The sequence below is a fragment of the Arachis ipaensis genome, chromosome B10 (genome assembly GCF_059453495.1).
Source record: "Arachis ipaensis isolate K30076 ecotype BB chromosome B10, ASM5945349v1, whole genome shotgun sequence".
Classification (NCBI taxonomy): Eukaryota; Viridiplantae; Streptophyta; class Magnoliopsida; order Fabales; family Fabaceae; genus Arachis; species Arachis ipaensis.
In genome coordinates this window covers 40,608,817-40,616,465 of record NC_142435.1, presented here as the reverse complement: position 1 = coordinate 40,616,465, position 7,649 = coordinate 40,608,817, and the positions used below count along the sequence as shown (strand labels likewise).

General features: G+C 37.3%; 1 non-coding gene across 1 annotated transcript; it reads left to right on the top strand.

The window, feature by feature from the left end:
• Nucleotides 1–355: 355 nt before the first annotated feature.
• On the top strand, nucleotides 356–459 carry LOC148579796 (small nucleolar RNA R71). The gene has a single exon (XR_015894827.1). It is a non-coding gene; the product is annotated as a small nucleolar RNA R71 (small nucleolar RNA).
• Nucleotides 460–7,649: the final 7,190 nt, after the last annotated feature.

Here is a 7,649-nt window from a genome sequence, read left to right as displayed (position 1 = left end):
ATCATAAGCTTCTTCTTCAGAAGATGCCTCTTGAGTACTGTTGGATGCAGCTTGCATTCCATTCAGACTCTGAGAAATCATATTGACTTGCTGAGTCAATAGTTTCTTCTGAGCCAATATGGCATTCAGAGCATCAATTTCAAGAACTCCTTTCTTCTGAGGCGTCCCATTACTCACAGGATTCCTCTCAGAAGTGTACATAAACTGGTTATTAGCAACCATGTCAATAAGTTCTTGAGCTTTTGCAGGCGTTTTCTTTAGGTGAATGGATCCACCTGCAGAAGTATCCAATGACATCTTAGCTAATTCAGATAGACCATCATAGAATATATCCAGGATGGTCCATTCTGAAAGCATGTCAGAAGGACACTTTTTGGTCAGTTGCTTGTATCTCTCCCAAGCTTCATAGAGGGATTCACCTTCCTTTTGTCTGAAGGTTTGAACATCCACTCTGAGCTTACTAAGCTTTTGAGGAGGGAAGAACTTGGCTAAGAAAGCCGTGACTAGCTTATCCCAAGAGTTCAGGCTATCTTTAGGTTGAGAATCCAACCATATTCTAGCTCTGTCTCTCACAGCAAAAGGGAAAAGCATGAGCCTGTTGACTTCGGGATCTACTCCATTAGTCTTAACAGTATCACATATCTGCAAGAATTCAGTTAAGAACTGAAAAGGATCTTCAGATGGAAGTCCATGAAACTTGCAGTTTTGTTGCATCAGAGAAACTAATTGAGGTTTAAGCTCAAAATTGTTTGCTCCAATTGTAGGGATAGAGATGCTTCTTCCATGTAAATTGGAATTAGGTGCAGTAAAGTCACCAAGCATCCTCCTTGCATTATTATTATTTTCGGCTGCCATCTCCTCTTCCTGTTCGAAAATTCCTGTAAGGTTGTCTCTGGATTGTTGTATTTTAGCTTCTCTCAGTTTCTTCTTCAGAGTCCTTTCAGGTTCAGGGTTTGCTTCAACAAGAATGTTCTTGTCATTGCTCCTGCTCATGTGAAAAAGAAGAGGACTAAAGATACCGGGGATCCTCTTTACCACAGTATAGAGGTTCCCTTGTGTGAGTAGAAGAAAAGAAGAATAAGATTGTAGAAGAGAAGAATTCGAACTCAGAGGAGAGGGAGGGGTTCGAATTTTGGGTGAAAAGAAGTGTTAGTAGATGAATAAATAAATAGAAGGATATGAGAGAGAGAATTTCGAAAATTAAATTTTAAAAAAGAGTTAATGATTTTCAAAAATTAAAGGAGAATTAAAATTAAAATTAAAATTAAAATTTAAACAATTAATTAATTAAAAAAAATTTTGAAAAAGAGGGAGGTATTTTCGAAAATTAGAGAGGGATAGTTAGTTAGGTAGTTTTGAAAGAGATAAGAAACAAACAAAAGGTTAATTAGTTAGTTGAAACAAATTTTGAAAATCAATTTTTAAAAGATAAGAAGATAAGAAGTTAGAAAAGATATTTTAAAATCAAATTTTTGAAAAAGATATGATTTTGAAAAAGATAAGAAAAAAAGATATTTTTGAAAAGATATGATTGAAATTAGTTTTGAAAAAGATTTGATTTTTAAAATCACAATTAATGACTTGATTCACAAGAAATCACAAAATATGATTCTAGAACTTAAAGTTTGAATCTTTCTTAACAAGCAAGTAACAAACTTGAAATTTTTGAATCAAAACATTAATTGTTGATGATATTTTCAAAAATATGATATAAAATTAAGAAAAAGATTTTTGAAAAATATTTTTTTAAAATTTTCGAAAATAAATAGGAAAAATGAAAAAGATTTGAATTTTTTTTGAAAAAGATTTTGAAAAAGATAAGATTTTTAAATTGAAAATTTGATTTGACTCATAAGAAACAACTAAATTTTTTAAAAAATTTTGAAAAAGTCAACTCAAATTTTTGAAAATTTATGAGTGAAAAAGGGAAAGATATTTTTTTGATTTTTAAATTTTTAATGAAGAAAGAGAAAAACATGAAAAAGACTCAATGCATGAGAATTTTTAGATCAAAACAATGAATGCATGCAAGAACACTATGAATGTCAAGATGAATACCAAGAACACTTTGAATGTCAAGATGAACACCAAGAACTTATTTTTGAAAAATTTTAAGAAAAGAAAAACATGCAAGACACCAAACTTAGAAATTTTTTTTATATTTAGACACTAAGAATTCAATAATGCATATGAAAAACACCATACAACACAAAACAATATAATATGAAGATCAATCAAGAAGGTTTATCAAGAACAACTTGAAGATCATGATGAATGCAATGCATGAATGCAATTTTCAAAAAAATGCAAGATGAGTATGCAATTGACACCAAACTTAAAATTTGACACAAGACTCAAACAAACAACATATATTTTTTTATTTTTATGATTTTATTAATTTTTTTTTGGATTTTTGTATATTTTTTTCGAAAAACATATAGGAAAAAGAAAATAAGAAATTCAAAATTTTTAATAAGAATTCCAGGAATCTTTCAATGTTAGCCTAAAGCTCCAATCCAAGGGTTAGACATGGCTTAATAGCCAGCCAAGCTTTAGAAGATACAAATCAGTCATACAATAACAAATTTGATTAGCAACAACTAGCTTGCTCTTGTAATGATGACTTGGAAGCCTCAGTCTAAATGAATTTAGACATGGCTTTACGGCCAGCCAGGCTTCAACATGCTTCATGAAACTCTAGCATTCATTCTTAAAAATTCTGAAATAATTTTCGAAAACAGATGAGAAATTTTTGAAAGATTTTTGAAAAATTTTTGAAAATAAAACAAAAAGAAAATTACCTAATCTGAGCAACAAGATGAACCGTCAGTTGTCCAAACTTGAACAATCCCCGGCAACGGTGCCAAAAACTTGGTGTACAAAATTTTGATCCCTGGTAATGGCTCAAAAAACTTGGTGCTCTAATCTTAATTTATAATTTGTCACAACTTCGATACAACTAACCAGCAAGTGCACTGGGTCGTCCAAGTAATAAAACCTTACGTAAGTAAGGGTCGATCCCACGGAGATTGTCGATATGAAGCAAGTTATGGTCATCTTGTAAATCTCAGTCAGGCGGATATTAAATGGTTATGGAGTTTTCGAATAATAATAGTAAATAAACAGAAAATAAAGATAGAAATACTTATGTAATTCATTGGTGAGAATTTCAAATAAGCGTATAGAGATGCTTTCGTTCCTCTGAACCTCTGCTTTCCTGTTGTCTTCATCCAACCAGTCCTACTCCTTTCCATGGCAAGCTTTATATAGGGCATCACCGTTGTCAATGGCTACATCCCATCCTCTCTGTGAAAAAGGTCCAAATGCTCTGTCACGGCACGGCTAATCATCTGAGGTTCTCGATCATACTGGAATAGGATTCACCCTCCTTTTGCGTCTGTCACTACGCCCAGCACTCGCGAATTTGAAGTTCGTCACAGCCATCCCTTCCCAGATCCTACTCAGAATACCACAGACAAGGTTTAGACTTTTCGGATCTCAAGAATGGCCATCCATGGGTTCTAACTTATACCACGAAGATTCTAATATCTCAGACTCGGTCCTCTGTATTAGATATCTAAGAGATACTCATTCTAGCTTGTTTGCATGTAGAACGGAAGTGTTTGTCAGGCACACATTCATAAGTGAGAATGATGATGAGCGTCACATAATCATCACATTCATCATGTTCTTGGGTGCGAATGGATATCTTAGAAGCGGAATAAGTTGAATTGAATAGAAAACAGTAGTACTTTGCATTAAATCATGAGGAACAGCAGAGCTCCACACCTTAATCTATGGAGTGCAGAAACTCTACTGTTGAAAATACATAAGTGATAATGGAGTTCATTGGTCTCGGCCCCAGAGGTGAACCGGAGTAACCAAGACTGCGAATACAATGATAAAAAGTTCTATATATACTAGACTAGCTACTAGGGTTTACAGAAGTAAGTAATTGATGCATAATTCCACTTCCGGGGCCCACTTGGTGTGTGCTTGGGCTGAGCTTGAAGTTTACATGTGCAGAGGCTTCTTTTGGAGTTGAACGCCAAGTTGTAATGTGTTTTTGGTGTTCAACTCTGGTTTGTGACGTGTTTCTGGCATTTAACTCCAGACTGCAGTGTAGAACTAGTGTTCAACGCCCTTTTGCATCGTCTAAACTCGGCCAAAGTATGGAATATTATATATTTCTGGAAAGCCCTGGATGTCTACTTTCCAACGCTGTTGAGAGCACACCATTTGAGTTCTGTAGCTCTAGAAAATCCACTTTGAGTGCAGGGAGGTCAGAATCCAACAGCATCAGCAGTCCTTCTTCAACCTCTGAATCTGATTTTTGCTCAAGTCCCTCAATTTCAGCCAAAAAATACCTGAAATCACAGAAAAACAAACAAACTCATAGTAAAGTACAGAAATGTGAATTTAACATAAAAACTAATAAAAACATCCCTAAAAGTAACTAAATCATACTGAAAACTATGTAAAAACAATGCCAAAAAGCGTATAAATTATCCGCTCATCACCCATACGTCAAACAACTCAATCTCTAGTATTCCTTGCTGAGGCATGTCGTGACCATGAGGGAGATTTCCAGACCTTTGGCAACTATCATAGTTACGGACAAACTCTCTAGAGTCCTTAAAGAGAGTAGGCTAGTAAAAGCCACTTTGGAGAACCTTGGTGGCTGTCCGCTCACCTCCAAATTGTCCTCCAAAGTCTGAGCCATGGCAATTCTATAGGATTCTCTGTGCCTCTTCTTCAGACACACATCATTGGATTATTCCATCCGAGCATCTCTTAAAGAGATATGGTTCATCCTACAAGTAGTAATTTGCATCATGCTTGAGTTTCCGGGCTTGCTGCTTGGTAAACTCCTTGGGAATGAACCTAATGGCCTTGTAGTTTGCAATGTCTGCAAACCAAGGTGCTGTCCGAATGGTATAGAGTTGCTCATCTGGAAAGGATTCGGATATGTCAGTGGAAAGAGGAGAATTCCCCGCCACTGGCTCAATCCGGGACAAGTGGTCAGCCACCTGATTTTTTGTCCCCTTTTCTGTCTCTAATTTCTATATCAAACTCTTGCAGGAGTAATACCCATCTTATAAGTCTGGGCTTAGAATCCTACTTGGTGAGTAGATACTTTAAAGCATCATGGTCAGTATAGATAATGACCTTAGATCTTACTAGGTAGGATCTGAACTTGTCAATGGCATAAACCACTGCAAGTAGCTCCTTTTCTTTAGTAGTGTAATTTTTCTACACATTATTTAATACACGACTAGCATAGTAAATGACATGCCGGAGGTTGTCATGTCTCTGCCCCAGAACTGTGCCAATGGCATGATCATTGGCATCACACATTAGTTCGAATGGCGAATCCCAATTGGGTGCAGAAATGATAGGAGCAGTGACAAGCTTGGCCTTCAGAGTTTCAAAGGCATGCAGACATTCTTGGTCAAAGACAAATGCGACGTCAATGGCCAAGAGATTACACAGGGTTTTTACAATTTTCGAAAAATCTTTTATAAACCTCCTGTAGAATCCTGCATGTCCCAGAAAACTTCTGATCGCCTTGACATTAGAAGGTGGTGGTAATTTTTTAATCACTTCCACCTTAGCTTGATCTACCCCTTGCTTGATATCCAATGCCCAAGAACAATGCCTTCAGTCACCATGAAGTGGCATTTTTCCCAATTTAGAACTAGGTTTGTTTTTTGACATCTTTTCAGAACTAAGGCTAGATGATCAAGGCAGGAATCAAATGAGTCTCTAAAAATAGAGAAGTCATCCCTGAACACTTCAAGGAACTTCTCTACCATATCAGAAAAGATAGATAGCATACATCTCTGAAAAGTGGCAGGTGCATTGCACAGGCCAAATGGTATTCGTCTGCAGGCGAACACGCCAGATGGACATGTGAATGCTGTCTTTGCTTGATCCTGTGGATCCACTACTATTTGATTGTACTCAGAATATTCATCCAGGAAATAATAAAAAGCATGGCTTGCTAGCCTTTCTAGCATTTGGTCAATGAAGGGTAAAGGAAAGTGATCTTTCCTGGTGGCGTCATTGAGTGTTCTATAGTCAATGCACATACGCCACCCTGTACCTGCCCTTGTAAAAATCAGTTCATTCTTTTCATTGTGAACTACTATCATGCCTCCTTTCTTGGGAATAACTTGGACAGGGATCACCTAGGGGCTATCAAAAATGGGATAAATAATCCCAGCCTCCCAGAGCTTAGTGACTTCCTTCTGCACTACTTCCTTCATGACCGGATTTAGTCACCTTTGTGGTTGCACCACTGGTTTGGCATTATCCTCCAACAGGATTTTGTACATGCATTGGGCCGGCTAATTCCCTTAAGGTCACTTATAGACCACCCAAGGGGCGGCCTTGTGTATTTTGAGCACTCGAATTAGTGATTCTTCTTCCTGTGGCTCTAAGGCAGAGCTTATGATTACAGGATAAGTGTCTCCATCTCCCAGAAATGTGTACTTCAGGGAGGATGGTAATGGCTTGAGCTCAAGCTTTGGAGGTTTCTCTTTTTCCTCAGGGGTTTCCAGAGGTTCCTCTGAATCAGGCTAGGCATCAGTAAGGATGTCATTAAGCCCTTCCTTAAGACTTTCGGCCATGTTGACTTCTTCCACCAGGGAATCAATAAGGTCAATGCTCATGCATTCCTCAGAGGTGTCTGGATGTTGCATAGCCTTGATAGCATTCAGTACGAACTTTTCCTCATTGACTCTCAACGTTACTTCCCCTTTTTCAACATCAATGAGGGTTCGTCCTGTAACTAGGAAGGGTCTCCCTAGAATTAGGGATGCACTCTTGTGCCCTTCCATGTCCAACACCACAAAATCAGTGGGAAAAGTAAAGGGTCCAACCCTAACAATCATGTCTTCAATTACGCCAGATGGTATCCTAATAGAACCATCAACAAGTTAAAGGCATACGCGGGTTGGTTTGACTTCATCAGTCAAATAAAGCTCCTTTATTAATGAAGCAGGTATTAGCTTGATGCTTGCTCCAAGGTCACATAGAGCTGTCCTTGTACAAGCATCACCTAGAGTGCATGGTATCATAAAGCTTCCAGGATCCTTAAGTTTTTCTGGTAAGCTGTTCTGAATGATTGCACTGCACTCTTCAGTAAGGAAGACTGTTTCTGTCTCTCTCTGATCCTTCTTATGACTTAAGATGTACGTCATCAACTTGGCATAAGAAGGTATCTGTTAAAGAGCCTCTACAAAATGTGTAAGAACTAGAGTTTTCACTAATAAAATAACTTAAATGCCCAAATTAGGTTCTGGAAAGATGGAATGAGAATTTAGGGATTTAAATATGATTTTTGGACTCAATGGATTTTTCCGAGTCGAAAAATGTGTTTTCAGCGAAAAACCGTGAAAAACTGTAAACCGGCAGTTGAACCGGTCAAACCGATTTACGTCTGGCTGGTACTGTGCGAGAAAAAGTGAAAATAGTCGAAAACCTTAGAAAAATATTAGAAATGAAAAATCGGGAGTTAATTTTAAAGTTTTGGCCCAAAGTTAGGTCAAACGGGCTAAAAACGCTAACGGGTTGGACCGGGCCAAAGTTCAAAATATATAAGGGCTCATTAATGAACACATTCATCATTAAACACACACACACAA